This window comes from Dromiciops gliroides, chromosome 2 (genome assembly GCF_019393635.1).
Source record: "Dromiciops gliroides isolate mDroGli1 chromosome 2, mDroGli1.pri, whole genome shotgun sequence".
Lineage (NCBI taxonomy): Eukaryota > Metazoa > Chordata > Mammalia > Microbiotheria > Microbiotheriidae > Dromiciops > Dromiciops gliroides.
In genome coordinates, this window is record NC_057862.1 from 654389716 (window position 1) to 654406248 (window position 16533).

The 16533-nt window shown below is 43.6% G+C and overlaps 1 long non-coding RNA gene across 4 annotated transcripts; it reads left to right on the top strand.

The window, feature by feature from the left end:
* The first annotated feature begins 992 nt into the window (after positions 1-992).
* Positions 993-16519, top strand: LOC122742015. 4 transcript variants are annotated; one of them, XR_006354892.1, is made up of 4 exons: positions 993-2747; positions 10170-10221; positions 12749-14317; positions 15911-16519. It is a non-coding gene; the product is annotated as an uncharacterized LOC122742015 (long non-coding RNA). The 4 variants fall into 4 exon arrangements; XR_006354890.1 differs by lacking the exon at positions 10170-10221; XR_006354891.1 differs by lacking the exon at positions 10170-10221 and having other exon boundaries at positions 12749-13002.
* Positions 16520-16533: the final 14 nt, after the last annotated feature.

Sequence of the window (16533 nt, forward strand, 5' to 3'; positions counted from 1 at the left end):
CCTGGATTCAGGAGGACCTGAGTTCAAATCCACCCTTAGACACTTGACACTTACTAGCTGTGTGACCCTGGGAAAGTCATTTAACCGTCATTGCCCCACACAAAAAAACAAACAAAAAAGAATAATATGTCTGAATATATGGAAAAAATACATAGGATTAAAAGGAAACCAATTATATTGAAATATAGTTATCAATATATGTTTAAAAAAAAAGTTCATGCACCCCACATTAATATCCCAGGCTCTTGAAGTATAAGAATTAAAAAGGGACCTTTGGATTTCACAAGGGTGTTCTTGGCAACCTTGGGGGGAAAAATAAAGCAGAGAAGTGAATTCAAAGCTGTTTACATGGTTCAAAATTTCAGTTTGTCCTGATAAGGATATTAAACAGAGGTTTCCAGTTAATTACTCATCTTCTCACTCTTCCCCTGTCGATCAATTAGAAGATCCCATCATTCCGGGAATGGTGGGGCCACTGTTTGCAAATTGCATTTTCTCTTGTTTTCACATTTCCTGAAACCTTGCAACTTAGGAAGAAAAAAAAGTGGAGATGTGAACTTTCATGGGTATGTTATCGGCCTTTTAACTTTAAAAAGGGGGGTAAAAAGGGTTAACTTATGTGCCTTGTGACTGAGAAACTTACCTGTTTTGGACCTTGTAACCTTGGACAACCACTGAATCTCTGAAAACCTCAGTTTTTGTATCTTCTAAATAAGATTGTTGAACTAAACTACCTATAAAGAAACCTCTATCTCTAACATTTGTTGATTCCTATGATTTCAAAGGTGACTTCTAGCTCTTAGATGCTATGATTATAAGTATTTTTCTGGCCAAAAGCCCATAGTCACTGAGCAAAGAACATGCCTCAGAGAGAGTGGAACACAGACCTGATGATGTCTGGATATGGGAAAGGAAGGGGGTAAAGGTCCCAAGCATGGCTCAATGCCCAGGCCCATTGGGACACTGCAGTAGGAGATATGAGTGGGAAACCAGAGGAAAGCATGAGGGAACTGGACAGGAAAGGGCAGGAAAGGACTGCCTAAGACACCTCAGCATTTTTCCTGGAGCCAGCCTTGGGTAAAGACCAAGGCATGGGAGATAGCCACTGAAAATGCCCAGGACTGGGAGGTGGAGTATGATGCTTGAAGAGCAGCAAGGAGGGGCCAGTGAGTGTCACTGGATTGAAGAGTATAAGGAAATAACTAATGTGTGTGTATACTGGCTAGGTAATAAAGGGCCCAGGAAGCCAAGCAGACAATTTTCTATTGGATTACAGAAGTGCCAGGGAAACACTGGAGTTTATTGAGTGATAGAGTGCTAGGGTCAGACCTGTGCTTTAGAAAGATCACTCTGACAACCAAGTAGAGAATGGACTGGAGTGGGGAGAGACTGTAAGCAGGCAGAGCCCCCACCCCCTCACCCCTGATTGAAGAGCTGAGGATCCATCTCAGAAGGCTGGCAGTGTCAGAGGAGAGAAGGGAGCCTTTAGGAAAGATGTTGAGAGTATAGAATTTCAAGGATTGGCAACACATTGGATACGAGGGGTGAGAGAGTGAGGAGTAGAAGATGGCACCTGGATTGTGAGCCTGGATTCGATTGTGAGCTACTAGAGGGCAGGACTGTCTTTTGCCTTTTTTTAAGTAGCATCCCCAGCACTTAGCACAGTGCCTGGGCACATAGTAAATGCTTATTAAATGTTTGCCAACTGACTGGGATGATGGTGGTGCCCTCGACAATAATAGGGAAGAGAGGATGGTTTGGGGGGAGGGGAGGTGCAGATAATGAACTCAGTTTTGGATATTATTGAGTTTAAGGTATCCATGAGAATTCAATTTGAGATGTCTAGTAGAGAGAGATGTGAAACTAGAGCTCAAGAAAGAGTTCAGCAGCAAGAAGAGTTAGCATCGATATGATTATTCAGTCCCATGGCAGCTGATGAGGTCACTTTAGGGAGAACAGAAAAGGGACCAGAAAAGAGCTCTGGGAGACCCACTATTAGCAGAAGTAACCTGGATATAGATCCAGCAAAAGAGACTAAGGAGGTATCAGACAAGTAGAATGAGACCCAGGAGAGAGCAGTGTCATGAAAAATGAGAATAGAAAGTATCAAGGAGAAGACAGTGATCAACAGTGTAAAAGGCTGCAGAGAGGTCAAAAAGGGTGAGGATTAAGAAAAGGCCATTAGATTTGGCAATGAAGAGATTATTGATAATTTTGGAAAGAGTGACTTCAGTAGAATGATCAGGTTGGAAGCTGGACAGCAGAAAGTTAAGAGAATAAAAGACTGTGGAGACACCAATTATAGACTTCCCAAGGAGTTTAGCTATGAAAGGGAGAGGAAAGAGAGGATGAAACCTAGAAGTGATGGAGGGATCAAGCAAGGGCTTTTGGAGAAAAGATGTGAGCATTTTTATAGGCTGTAGAGAAGTATCCAGTAGACAGGGAGAGACTGAAGATAAATGAGACAGTAGGGATGATAAAGGAGCAGTCTGCTGGAGAAGACAGAATGTATATGCAGATGGGTTTCTCTTGGCATGGAGACTGGCCACGTCTTCTTGAAAAAAGTGAAGGAGATAGTAGCAGAAGGCATCTAAGTGATAAGACACGAAGCAGGAGAAGACGAAGCTCTCACTGAATGGCCTCAAATGTTTCAGTGAAATATCAAGTCAGCTCCCCAGCTGAGATGGTGGGGAAAGAAGGAGCCATGAGGAGTCTGATGGATGAAAAGATTTGGAAAAATTGCTCTGGTGAGTGGGACAGTGAATCGGCTGGGGAGGTCTAAGGGGATTGCCTTGCCAGGAGCAGAGTATAGTTGAAATTATGTAAATAAGTCTGTAGCAGACTCGGTCAGCATGATTTTGTGATTTTCTCCAGTTCTGTTCGGCAGCATGTGAGTATGAGCAAAGGCAGGGGATAGTGGTAATCCCCCAAGGCTGGGGTTTGGCAAGGCAAGATCTTCACTAGGATGAGGAGGAAAGGGACTCCAGAGAAGAAGACAGTGCGAACTTGAACTGCTTCACCAAGAGGAAGGAGAAAATAGTGTCACCAGTGTAGGGGTGATGGCCTGGAAAAGAATGAGGAATGGATGGATTGGACTTCATAGTGGGAATGAAAAGAGGGTGCAAGGCAGGAGAGGTGGAATGCACCGGATTGTAATCAGATCAAGGAATTTCAGAGTTCATGAATATGGAAGTGGAGCATCTGTGGGTGATGGCAAGATCAAGTGTATGACCATCTCTATGTGTAGGTGAGGTCGAGTGAAGAAGTAAGTCCTGGGGGGGGGGCAGCTAGGTGGCACAGTGGATGGAGCACTGGCCCTGGATTCAGGAGGACCTGAGTTCAAATCCAGCCTCAGACACTTAACACTTACTAGCTGTGTGACCCTGGGCAAGTCACTTAACCCCAATTGCCTTACCCACAAAAAAAAAGGTCCTGGGAAATGAATAAATTGAGGAACGGAGAGAATAGGATGTTTGAAAGAGTTTCAATATGTATATTGAAGCCCCACACTATGAGGGCAGGATTGGGGGAGGAGAGAAAGAATGTGATCCAAACACTGAACTCATTGAGGAAGGGAGGGAGAAGAGCGTTCTGGACGTTGGTAGACAATAGTCACCAGAATCTTGATTGGGTAATAAATCGAGATTGAATGAACTTCAAAGGAAGAGAGATTCCTGAGTGATGATGATAGAAGGAAAGCCTAGAAGCGGAGCTTCCAGGGAAGCAAGAAGTATTCCAAACTCTGTCCCACCCCCAAAATGGTCAGTGAGGGAGTGTGAGGAGGTTATGAGTAAAAGTGCAAACACTGATGGTTTGGGAAGCTGTGTTATCAGGAGGGAGCCAGTCTCGGTGAGTGCAAGAATATGGAAAGAATAGGAAAGGGAAAGCTTTAAAATGAAAGCAAGTTTGTTACCTATGGAGTGGGTATCCAAGAGAGCACCATGGAGAGGGTGGCTAGCTTTAAAGTAGAACACCGGGAGATTTTGGTTGAGAGGGATATGAATAAGGGAGCAGTCAGTGGAAGATGGAGAATGGGATTTGACCAATGGCAGCAGGCATTCATAACAAAAGGGAATAGGCAGGAATGATGCTGTGGAAGTTTATTAGTCATTAAAGAATGAGTTCAGGTAGGTTAGCGTCATCCATAGATGGAATTGTGCCAGGGTATTAGGCAGCTGTGTATAGCTGGAAGGTGGTGTGATGTTTAAAATCTAAATTGTGTTGTCTAAAAAATTTAATGTGTGGACGCCTAAAATTAGATGCTTTAGCACCAGTCTTTGGGCATTAAGCATTTATTAAAGCATACCAGGTATTCATGTGGAGTTCAGAAAGTTAAGAAAAGGCCTATCTAGCCTAGAGTTCCAGCCTGGTTGGGTTCTTCCTCAAGTCCTCCACTAGAAGCCTGCTTCAACCACACACTCCCCGGCCAACTGAGTGTGGAAACTTTTTTATAGGTCCAGAGCAGAGGCGGTCCTTACACACGACTTCAAGATGATTGGTTATCATCATCCAAATCCATTGGTTCACTGGACTTGAAGGTGGTCTCATGTTGAGTTCAAAGTCTTTAGCTTCTGAGAACGGTACCTCCTTAAGGGCTGGCCAGGTGTGCTTACAACCTAGTTAACTTGAAGTAGGCTAATCAGCAGTCAATCACTCTCACTTAATTCAATCAGTTTAGATTAATCTCCAGGTGAGCGTTTGAGTATCTGCCAAATCCCATTATTTTATCACAGTGGGAATTGCAGGATAGGGGGAAGTGGAAGGGATACGTCACCTGCTAAGGAGTTTTAAATGGCAGAGAGAGAACTGATAGCATGATGGAATAACTCTAAGCTAAAAGAAGAGTTGCCATCCTGTGTCAGTTAAGGGAATTTCCATACTGGAATTTCCTTACCCTAAGGAAATCACACATTCTGACAAAAATAAAGAAAACCTTTCAGACATCAGAAGTGTGTGGGTACTTGCATGGCTAGAGAATCAGCAATGTGGTGTTTTCCCAGTAAGGCTAAAAAGAAGAGAAAGAGAAAAGTGCAGCCATAACAGCCAGGCTGAAGAATTTTATCTGCCTACAGAATTTTTACCAGCCCCATAGGGCATCTGTAGTCAAGAATTAATTTCATGAATTCAAATCCAGCCTTAGACATGTACTAGCTGTGTGACCCTGGGCAAGTCACTTAACCCTGTTTGCCTCAGTTCCTCATCTGTCAAATCAGCTGGAGAAGGAAATGGCAAACCACTATAGTATCCTTGCCAAGAAAACCCAAATGAGGTCATGGAGAATCAGACTAAACAGTAACAACTAAAAATTATGGTACTACCTAAATTAATTTTTAAGTTAATAAACATTTTCAGTAATATTTTCAAATTTGCTTTAATGTCAAATCCAATTGCTGGTTAGGGTCGATTTCCTTTAGGCCTAAGGATCCACTGGATTTTTTTAGTTATACTAATGGGAGATTGAGAAGCCCTAAGAAATAACAGTCAAGCTTCATACAACTGTAGAAAACCCTATTAGAATCCGAAAAACACTGAAAAGTTCAGCAGAGACTTAACAAGAACTAAAAAGATCGATCTATTTTCTAGTTAGACACAACACTGAAACAGTAGGGCAGAACATATTGTTTCTTTTAAATTTTTTTTTTCAATCCGCAAAAATCCTCCTTCTTTCTCTCCTACCCTACCTCCCCATACAACTCCTATTACAAACATGTCTAGCTAAGCAAAACAAATCTCCTCATTGGCCACATCCAAAGGAATGTCTCATTCTTCACCCTGAGTCCTTCGCCTCTCCATCAGGAGGCGGACAGCATGTTTCATCATGAATCCTCTGGAATTGTTGTTGATCATCACGTTGATCAGAGTTCCTAATTCTTTCAGAGTTGTTTATCTTTACCATAGTCTTAGTATTGGGATAGATTGTTCTCCCGGTTCTGTTCATTCCACTCAGTATCAGTTCATACAAGTCTTCACAGGTTTTCTCTGAAATTATCTCCTATACTACAACAACATTCCATCACATTTATGTACATAACTTATTCAGTCATTACCCAATTTGTAAGCACTCTTCGTATGTCCATTCTTTGCCACCTCAAAAAGAGCCATAAATATTTTAAATTACTATGTAGATGCTGGCCAGGCACAGGGCTATCAGGAATGGGCAAGAGTTGGTGCTCATTCAAGATAGAGTTTGTTTTGCTTAGGACTAACCTCTACCTTCCCTCTATTTTCCCCTTCTCCCTTCTCTCTGTTCCTTCTCATTTTCCTGTTGAGTGCATTTCTGTACTCACTATGTATGTCTGTCCTTCCCTCCTTTAACTACTTTAGATGAGAGCGAGACTCAAATGTCAGTCACTCTCCCCCCACCCCACCCCATCCCTTACTTTTTTATATAAGCATTTACTTTCATACATGATTATGTCAGATAATGTTCTTTAACCTTCCTTTCCCTTCCCCACCTAGTGTATTCCTCTTCCCTTCTCTTTTCATTAAGATCGAACCATAACAGAACCACTATAATGCTATCAAAGTTTACTCCCTCTATTACCTCTGAAGATAGAGTTCAGAGACATCACATATCATCTTTACATATTAAAATGTAAACGTTTATCCTTGTTTAGTCCTTTATCAATGTTGATTTATTTCCCTTTTTATGTTTCTCTTATTTCCTGTATCTAAACTTCAAAGTTTCTACACAGCTCAGGCATTTTCATCAGGAACACTTGGAAGTCCTCTATCTAATTAAAAATCCATTTTTTTCCCTCATAAGATTGTCCTCAGTTTTGCTCTTTTGGGCTGTAAACCTATATCCTTTGCCTTCCTGCAATATTGTATACCAAGCTCTCCACTCCATGGTTGTGGCTGCTAAATCATGTGTGATCCTAACAGTGGCTCTTTGGTACATGAATTCTTTCTTGCTGGCTGCTTGTAGTATTTTTTTTTCTTTGACCCGAAAATTCTGAATTTTGGCTAACATAACTGATTGTTGTGCCCCTCATCTGAGTTCTGCAAATTCCCCACCTAAGTGGGTCTGGGCAACAAAAAAAGTGCTGCTAGAATCTCTGCAGTTCAGAGACCGAACTGCAAGCTCCCTTTTGATCTGGAATGCCTGTCCTTGTTATCCTCTTCCGGCTTCAAACTGGCCTAGGGGGCAGCTAGGTGGCACAGTGGATAGAGCACCGGCCCTGGATTCAGGAGTACCTGAGTTCAAATCCGGCCCCAGACACTTGACACTTACTAGCTGTGTGACCCTGGGAAAATCACTTAACCCCAATTGCCTCACTTAAAAAAAAAAAAAACTGGCCTAGAAGCTGGTACTAAGATCCCTTCCGGGGTCCTGGGATTTGAGCCATACTGATGCTGTTTGTTTCTAAACCTGCTCCTCACTCAGTACTACCAGAGGGGTTGCCACTGCTCCTTAACCGGAATGCCACCCCTAGGTGCCAACCTCAGTCCTCCCTGGACCTGTGACCCAGAACTAGGTAGCGGCAACAAAGCTACCAGTAAGTACCTTTTGCCACATTGGAGTCCCTATATGGATCTGGGACCTCCTCTTGCCCTGGTGAATAGCATTTCCTGTGCACAGGAGGACTCAGTGCAGCATGCTCATGGTTAGACACCATCCTCAAAAATCCAAAGACCTTTCTACCACCCTATGCTTCCCTAGGCTGGAAAAATGACTCACTCTCACTTTTTCTTGGATTTCCTCATCAGGATGAAGTCCAGTACATTTTCTCAATCTGTTTAAAGGAGTTTTGAGGAAGTTTGTTGAATTGGTGGTACTCTGCCATCTCCTCCCAGAGTATGTTGTTTCAAGCCCAGTAATTCAAACAGAGAACAACATTCTCTATTTACCTCCTTTGAGAAGGTTTCCAAATGGTGATTTTGTACAAATCTTATTCTGATACCAGGAAAATCTCTCTTTTGACTGATGTGGTGGGACCAATATCCAAACCCCTCTCCCCAAGCAAGTTAAGGCTGAATTTTTCCTTGAAAAGTATTGAGACCATCCTTGAAGCTTAATTGGCTCAGTGGACTAAAGATTCAAGCTGATGACATCACTTTCTGGCTACCATGAGTATAAATCAGCCGTGAGAAACTCCACAGTAGCTCTGATTCTTGAGTGGTACCCTATAAGGGCAAGAGAGCTGAGTTAGCTTTTAGTGCCCTTACTGCCTATCTTTGTTGAATATCTGTCATATACTATGGCTAAGTAAATCTCCTTTTGTTAACTGTTGTATGATCTCCAGAGGTCTCATTCTGTTCCATTATTAAACCTAAACCACTAGGGAACTGGCCTGAGTGAGGCCCTGTCCAGGATAGCTGGTATAAAGATATAATACAATAAATATTCATTAAGCATATACCTTGTAGAGCAGGAGTGTCGAATTCAAATAGAAATGGGGACCACTAAGCCATACATAGGGGAAGCTAGGTGGCACAGTGGTTAGAGTGCCAGACCTGGAGTCAGGAAGATCCATCTTCAAGAGTTCAAATCTGACCTCAGGCACTTACTAGCTGTGACCCTGGGCAAATCACTGAATCCTGTTTGTCTCAGTTTTCTCATCTGTAAAAATAAGCTGGAGAAGGAAATGGCAAACCACTCCAGTATCTTTGCCAAGAAAAATCCAGTGGGGCCATGAAGTCTTGAATGAACAATGATAACAACAAAAACCATACATAAGGATCACTGCAGGCCACATATTGATCTAGAAAACCACATGTTCTGTTGTATTTTTTAAATTTATTTTATTAAATATTTCCCAATTATATATATATATGGGGGGACGGAGCAATTGGGGTTAAGTGACTTGCCCAGGGTCACACAGATAGTAAGTGTCATGTGTCTGAGGCCGGATTTGAACTCAGGTCCTCCTGAATCCACGGCCGGTGCTTTATCCACTGTGCCACCTAGCTGTTCCCCCGCCCCCAATTATATTTTAATCCAGTTTCCCTGCACTTGGGAGTGTTATGGCTGCAATGATACCCTGCACATGTTTGACACCCCTGGCACAGAGTACTGTCAGAAACTGATAGAGATATAAAATTTAGCTGACATACTTCCTGCCCTCAAGGAGCTTACAGTCCAGTTATACATCAGCATAACTGTAATACACAAGATTACATGATAAGTGCATTACAGAATTGAAAAACAGGGCTATGTGAGGTCTGATGGCATGAGGTCTTTAACTGACTTATGAGATCAGGGAGGGCTTTGTGGTGCAGGTGGCATCTGGGTTAGGTTTTAAAGGATAGATCATAATAAAAATAGCCAGCATCTACATAGTAATTTAAAATTTGCACATCTCTCATTTTATTTTTATAATATTACTGTGGAAGAAATACACAATGGGTATTATTCCCAATTTGCAGGTGGTGAGATGGAGGTTAAGTGCCCTGCCCCAGTCACATGACTACTACTTGTAAGAGGAGGATTCAAACCCAGATCTGTACTGACCCCTAATCAGGGGTTACTGGAACCCAGCTTCTTCCTACCAGTTCAGAACATTTATACCTCAGAAGTGGTAGAGAAAATGTGAAGGATGCAGATCAGACTTTAAAGTCTGGAAGGCCCATTGGTTTGTCAGCACAGCCCTGCTCCTAATCCAGTCCATTAAACTGTAGTGCCCTTGGCAAAGAGATAATGTTTCAAGTACTTTTACCCTCTTTTAAAAAAAATCATAAAGATGTTAGTATCCTCACCCGTTATTATTCAATCTGGTTCTCACCTTTATGTGTCCTCATGTACAGCACAATGTCTTACGAATCATTAGGTGCTCAATACATATTTGAATGAGCACCAACTCTTGCCCATTCCTGATAGCCCTGTGCCTGGCACAGTGAATCCTGCTCTTAGCATAAGGGAGGTGGGGATTTCCAGTAGGAGGTTGAGAAACAACCCTTGACTAATTTGTCAAAAGAACATCCTGCACTGGGTTGTTAGTTTTGGTTGGTTTATTATTTGTTTTTCACACCCTGGATACAATTTAAAAATAAAAATAAACCAAGCAGCAAAAATCCCATCACTGACTGTCGTTCTCTGTGAAGAAGCCACATGAAAAATGAAACCAGGAAGATGCTGCTGGTCTTAGTGACACTTTTTTGGGGGGACACTTTTCTAGAGGCCTATAGTATAAAAGGCCAGCTCTGTTCTTTCTTCTTATTATTTGCAGGCATCCTGACCTCCTGAAGCTAATTTTGGATTTAACACAGGACCTGCACTTAGTAAGTGCTTAATAAATGCTTATTAACTTGGTCTCTTCCTTGTTCATGACTTGGAAAAGGCCTTCTCTGCTTTATTCAAAACAGACAGGAGGACCTGAGTTCAAATCCAGCTTCTGACCCTTGACACTTACTAGCTGTGTGAACCTGGGCAAGTCACTTAACCCCCACTGCCTCACAAAAAAACAAAAACAAAAACAAAAAACCCAGACAGCCTTCAGTAGTTTCAGGGAGAATATGGAAATACTTATGTGGATTAAAGAAGCCTCTAAACGATGGATCCTTATATGCCAAGCCAGTCAATAAGCATTTATTGAACACCTACCATGTGCCAGACAATATGATAAGTGCTGGGGACACAGAGAAAGGCAAAAACAGTCCCTGCCTCGAGGGAGCTCAGAGTTTTATGGGAGGGACAAGATGTAAACAATTACATACAAACAAGATTTATATAGGATAAATTGGAGGTAATCTAAGAGGGAAGGCACTATAGTTAAGGAGGAATGGGATATGCTTGCAGAAGAACTTTAGCAGGGACTTGAAGGAAGTTAGGGAAGCTAGGAGAAAGAGGAAGAAAATTCTAGCCATGGGAGATAGCCAGTGACACTGCCCAGAGTTGGGAGATAGAATATTGTGTTTGAGGAATAGCAAGGAGGTCAATTTCAGTGGATTGTAGAACATAAGGAAAGAACTAAGGTGTAAGGTATTAGAAAGGCCAGGTAATGAAGGATTGGAAAAGCCAGACAGAGGATTTTATATTCAATTCTGGAAGTGATGAGGAACCACTGGAGTGGGAGGGCAACATGGTCAGACCTGTGCTTTAGGTGGAGGATTGACTAGGGCGGGACAAGATGAGGTAAGACCAACAAGGCGGTTATTGAAATAGTCCAGGTATGAGGTAATAAATACCTGTACTAGGATGGTGGCAGTGTCTGAGGAGAGAAGGGGATGTTTATGAAAGATGTTGTGAAGCTAGAAAGAGGAGCTTGGCAACAGATCAGATATGAGAGGTGAGAGAAAATGAGGAGTCAAGGGTAATACCTAGGTTGTGAGCCCAAGTGACTGGGAAGATGGTGGTGCCCTCAATGGTAATAGGAAAATTAGGAAGAAAGGAAGACTTGGGGGCAAAAGATAATGAGTTCAGTTTCGAACCTGAAGTGTACAGAATGTTACCACCCAAATGATTCAAGCTACAAGCACTGTATCATACAAGTTCAGATAAACCAAATGATCCAAGTCAAGTGGCTTTCAGCCGATTGTTCCTCTTGAGTAAACCTAGAAGTGACCGTGTACCATCTCGAAACACTCCTGGAAGCAATATGTTCACACTGGCACACTAGACACAGTTGAATTCTTGAGCAATGCAGAAGCGAGCAGTAACCCTTTTGGTGTCCTGGTGTCTTCCCATAACCATTTGATCAATGGCAAATTCTCCAAACCTAACACACACCCAACTGCTCTGATGCAACTTCCACCATCTAAGATGGAAGCACCATAATCTGGAGAGTTGTACAGATGGTCCAAAGACTTAAAGAAATCCCATTTAATAACCCTACAGGGAGGGGCCTTAGAGATTGTTTCATCTAGCTGCCTCCTTTTGCATAGGAAGCAACCCAGGACAGAGCAGTGAGATGGCTGGCCCATTGTGTCTGATTCTCTCATCTCCCAATTATTCATTATCGGCTGTCATCTCTCACCCAACATGAACATGACATCCTCCCCACAGTAAATACCACCGGGTTCTCTGATGTTAGCCAGGCAGGGTTTTCTAGATTCCAACAGCTAAGTGTCTCCCAGGGGCAGAGACAGAACAAAGGACCAAAGTAGCCCCTTAATGTCATACAAGACTGATTTCTGTGCCAAGCAATCTGCAGTGACCCCAAGGATCAGCTTCCCTAAGATGATTGGGCTGTACCCTATTTCCCCCTTGGTTCCCAACAAGCAGAACAACCATTCTGACACAATTCCTTCTAAGCTAAATTTTGTGGGATGCCACCTGCCAAGCTGGTAGAGTCAAAGACCAGGGTGGGGGAAATATGTTGGCCCTTTGGCTTTTTCTGTGTCAGCAGACTGAGGAACACATTCACCTCATGGAAACCCAAGCCTGAAAGAGATTCATATAAATATATATATGTGTGTGTGTGTGTGTGTGTGTGTGTGTGTATACATACATACATACATATACACATACACACATATATGCATATACCTAGAGAGAGAGAGAGAGAGAGACTGAGACTTTGAGGCAGTGGGGTGGAACAGTGGATAGAGTGGTAGAGTAAGGAAGACCTGAGTTCAAATCTGATTTTAGACAGTTCCTACCTGTGTTCTAGAACCTGGGCAAGTCACTTAACCTCTGCCTCAGTTTCCTCAAATATAAAAAGAGAAAAATAATAGTCCTTACTTCACATGGCTATTGTGAGAATCAAATGATTTAATATTTGCAAAGTGCTTAGCATACTGTCTGGCACATAGTAGGCACTTAATAAATGCTTGTTTCCTTCTTTCCTCTCTCCCACCCCCACCTTAGCCTGTTGAAACCTCTCTCTTCCTTTGAGGATGACCTTTGGTTCCACCTCCTCCATGATGCCATCTCTGGACACAACCAGTGCCCCACCAGCTGAATTCAACCTCTTTGTCTCACTAAAGCATTCTGATTCGGAGCCTACTGGTCAGCGCTGTAGGATACAGAATCGAAGACAACCTTAGGCATCCCTCATTTTACAAAGAAGGAAACTGAGGCCCAAATGGAAGACTAGAGAGAATTGTAAAAGCCAGAATGGGGTATGGTGAAAGTGGTAAAGCATGGAAGTGCACGGTCCCTGATTATACACTGTGCTGCACACACACTGTCTCTCCCACCAGGCGTAACAATCCACAAGTCTCTTTGCAGCTTCTCAAGGACAAGTGGGAAAGAGGGGGAAGAGCCTAGTAATTATCTTGTAGAAGGAAACAAAATTGGCTCTTGGTTTCCAGGGCAGTGAGAGCCCAGTGGAGGTGGAGGCAGAGAGTGGTGTCAGGGGTTGGTAAGCATGGATGTAGCAACACCTCCACACCCCAGAGGCCCTATTTCAAGATGTGCTTCACCAACTACACAGGGAAATGTGTTCCCCTCCAAGCGCAAGATTGCTGATAAAACAAGTAAAAGACGACACTCAGATTACAGGGAAGAAAATTCAGGACATTCAACTGAACTTAAAAAACATTTACTAAGCGGCACCTATTATAGCATTAGGGAAACAAGGTTGAAAAACACATTTTTTTTTTTTGCCTGCAAGGCAAAGGACTACAAGAACTGTACTATTATGGAGCAAAGACCCCCTCAAAAGACTAGGGTACAAGCAGATGTGGTCTCAAAATGCCATAAGAAATTGAGAACAGCAAGGAGGGGATCAGGAGAGGTTTCATCAAGGAGAGGAGCCTGAAGGGAGAGGGAAGGCTGAGCTGATGGGGGCAGGGGACACCCTAAATGAATACGTACACGGAGGTGGGGCCCATCATAGCTGGAGCAGTGGGTGAGGAGGGGAGTCGAAAGAAACAAGGCCAGGAAGGCCCACTAGAGGCAGCCTCTAGGGGGCCTCAAACACAAGGCTGGCAGCTTGTGTCTCACCCTGGATGGGCCGTGGAGCCAACTAAAGGTTTTTGAAGAAGGGAACAACGTGATCAGACCTATATTGATGCCAAGAGGATTTTACAAGCCATGCAAATGGAGGAAGGGACAGTCACTGGGGGCCTTTTATAACAGGCCAGGCAAGGGGCAATGACGGCCAGATCTGGGATGGGAGGCAGGGGGCGGAGGTATGAGTGAGAAAAGAGCAGATGGCCAGACAGGAGTGTCAGGGCTTAACGACTGACTGAGCTGGGAGTGGGAGGGGGGAAAGGGAAAAGTCAAGGATTAATCTGAAGTTATGAACCTGGGTCACTGAGGGATGATGCAGCTGCCAACAAAAAGAAGGAAATTGGAAGTGGCAGATTTGGCAGGGAGCAGATGACCAATGGAGTTGACGGGTTTGACATACCAGTGGCACCGCTGAGTCACCTGGAAAGTCAGGATTGGAGCTGGGGAGAGACTGGTGCTGGAGTCATGTGCAAAGAAAGGGTACTTGAAACCCTGGGAATGAAAGCAATCACCACCCCCCCAAAAAAAAAAGAGGAAAAAGAAGAGAGGGAGGGAGGGAGGGATAGAGACAGAGCTGTGAGGGGGTCGGGCCTCTGGGTAGATTCCAGCAAGTCAGTGAACCAGGCAGGGAAACCTTCTTGATTTCAATGCGAGTGGTTTCCTCTGCAATCCCCAGTATTTTATCGTATGCATTTAAAGACATCATTCGGAGCAGGGGTCCTGAAGCTTTGCCAGGCTGCCAAAGGGTTCCATGACACAAACCAAAAAATATTAAGAACTCCTATTCTGGGGCAGCTAGGTGGCACAGTGGATAGAGCACCGGCCCTGGATTCAGGAGAACCTGAGTTCAAATCTGGCCTCAGACACTTACTAGCTGTGTGACCCTGGGCAAATCACTTAACCCTCATTGCCCCCCAAGAAGCAAAAAAACCAAAAAAACCCCTCCTGTTCTATCCTTAGGAAACAGGAGGAAGGTGAATCTGCTGAACCTGAAGGCAGGTAGAAGAGGAAGAAGAGGCAGAGGAGACCTTTGTCCCTAACATCACACACAGATGAAGCCCAGGTCAAAGTGTTCTATCTAGACACTTTGTTCTTTGGCTTCCAGAAAGCAGAGTCTCCATTTATTTCTTCAGTTAATGATTATTTATATCTGTTAATTATTTGTAGATTCCTCGACCTCTTTGAGGCTTTCACAGGAACACAATTTGGGAGATGAAGAGAGCCTCAAAGGTCGTCTCTTCCAAGCCCCTGGTTTCACAGGTGGGGAGACTGAGGCCTGGAGAGGAGTGACTCGCCCAGGGTCAGAGAAGTAGCCAATGGCAGAGCCCAGACCTTCTAACTCCGTGCTCAAGTGCCCAGGGACCTTCAGAATCCCAATTCAATTGAATTCTATGAAATGTTAAAGGCTAAAATTCTAGCTAGTCTGTCTAAAATATCTAATGAGTGGTCGCCAATAAATTATAAGCTTTAGCAAGAGTTAGACTTTTAAGCATTTATTAAGGAGAATAAGAATTTGGTAAAGAGAGAAAGGCCTACATTCATCTATCTATTAAAGGGAGAGCGCATTTCTAGCTCCACTCTCCGCCAGAGTCCCGAGGAAAGAACCCCAGTCAGAGCGCCAGGCTCCCCCCTTCTTCCTTGCACAAGCAAATGTCACTTCCTGACACCTCCTGGTCTTGCCCTCAAAGACCTTCACTTCATGGCGGAGCTTTTCTACAGTAAGTCTCCAGCAGGTGGCATCATTCCAATCGTTACAGAAATATTTATTAAGCACCTATGTGCTAAGCAGCCATGAGAGCTGCAAAGTTTACATAAGACCTGGTCCCTGCCTTTGGGAATTTTATCCTATAGGGGTCCATGGAGCATACAAACCATGAAGTGAGGCCATCTTCTATCCTCTGAACCCTCTACCTGTGTGTCACAGCCAGAATTCTCAGAATTCTGCTTTTAATTTAAACATATAAAACACACGGGATCACAAAGGAAACCATTTATACTGAAATTACATGGCTGAATTGAGACATCGAGGGCATGCTAAGTTTCACAAAGCCACTGACCAAGTTTTCCCCACAGATGTTGCAAACATCCTTCGCCCTTGAATCAAAGGTGCAACCACCAAGCCGCAGAAACCCCAGCGGAGCTGCACGAAGGATGTCGGTGACTCCCTCCTTCCAAGACGAGCACTTTGTTTTCAACCAAGGAAGAAGTCCCTCCAGAAGCCCAGACCACATCACGGGCCCCATCTCACTACTGTAGTTCCTGCACACCTCCATTTCGCACATTCCACCGTGGTGGCTGCAAACCATCCTCAGTCTCACTGCGCAATCTCCCTCAGCCCATGTCTGTTCTCACCCTTGTTCATCATGGGGGAAGTGCTTATTTCCTCTTCTCCTTTATCCTCATTTCTCACTTGGCCATTCTTCCTTATTTGAGGAAAAGGAGACAGGAAATCACAAGGCAATTTAAGCTGTTACCCCCACACCACCATGACCACCACCCCTGTCCATCTGTCTTTTTGTATCGTTCCTTTTTTTTATTCTAAATTTAACAACCACCTAATAAAACAAGTGTGTCCAAACACATCGGAGAAGAAAAAAACTGCAGAGGAAACTGCACATCTCTCTTATGTACGTACAACAGGCTTTTCTGTTTGAGTACAATAAATTCAGTGTCTAGATCTGAGCTGTCCTGCCTGT